We start from the raw sequence: 1085 nt of genomic DNA, 5'->3' as shown, positions 1-1085 counted from the left end.
CACGTATCAGATCTGCTTGGGATCTTTATTTATCGGTAAATATTTCTACTTTTATTTCACTTTTGCTTTGACAATATGGCAATAACGTTCACACACGCGCGTTAGCTTATTTTGATCAGCAGCTAACATAAGCGTCGTAACATTAATTCGCTGAAAACTCTCTGTAAACACTACGACATAGAGCCAATCACCATCTGCCACGTCATCTTAGAAACACACACAAATCACGTTTTGTGACGTTACCAGCAGGCGCAGGCCCCCGAGCACATCTGGTACCTACACCGGCCCTGCACACATATACACAAGTACCTGTGTTTTTTAAATTTTTAATAAATTTGCTCTTTCACCTTGTCATTATTGGGTATTGTCTGTAGAATTTTGAGGAAAATAATGAAAAGGTGGAAAAGGTGAAGCTTTCTGGATGCACTGTAAACACAGATGTTAACAGGTAGGCTAATGTAATGTGAATGTCACCGTTGATGAATGTAACGTTAGCTTTGTTAGTCACATTCTTTGAGCATTAAACACTTGATGACAGATCCGAGGAGGGACGGGCCCACGGATCCTCAGTCTCACGTATTCTGGAGACATTTTCTGCACCAATTTATGGTGGAAATGTCTTTATTTATATGAAGGTGGCAGGTGACAACTCAAAATATAAAAATAAAATGGAATATAATGCAGTAATCAGCTTTTGGACAATGCACATTTGTTTCTTCTATATTTCAGTTGCATTGCATCTTTTCTTATCGTTTCATTTGTTATCTAACATTCCTTGTTGTTGTTTTTCAAAACATTTTTAACAAAAGCTTTCAAAAAGTGATGGAGACATTCTGATTCTGACCTGTGCCCAAAGTCCCCAGTGTAATTTAAATGACACCTATCTGTCAATACTTTGAAATGTCCCCTCCCATCCAGGCCGTGATTGGTCGGTTATGACAAGTGACAGTGAAAGAAGTGGATGCAAATCTCGGCAGGTAACGTTAACCTACAAAATTGCATCTGCCGAATTATGCATCCACCTCTTTGGGTCCTGCTCAGACACTTTGCTGTGCTTATTGATCACCAGATATATTTACTGAATG

General features: G+C 39.0%; 1 protein-coding gene across 1 annotated transcript in view; it reads right to left on the bottom strand.

Annotated features, from left to right (window-relative positions):
* LOC123987036 (butyrophilin subfamily 3 member A2-like) overlaps positions 1-1085 on the bottom strand; it is a gene marked incomplete at its 3' end in the record, with an annotated part of 7903 nt that overhangs the window by 5481 nt on the left and 1337 nt on the right.

This window comes from Micropterus dolomieu, linkage group LG18 (genome assembly GCF_021292245.1).
Source record: "Micropterus dolomieu isolate WLL.071019.BEF.003 ecotype Adirondacks linkage group LG18, ASM2129224v1, whole genome shotgun sequence".
Taxonomy (NCBI): Eukaryota; Metazoa; Chordata; class Actinopteri; order Centrarchiformes; family Centrarchidae; genus Micropterus; species Micropterus dolomieu.
This window is presented reverse-complemented; position numbering and strand designations above follow the sequence as displayed.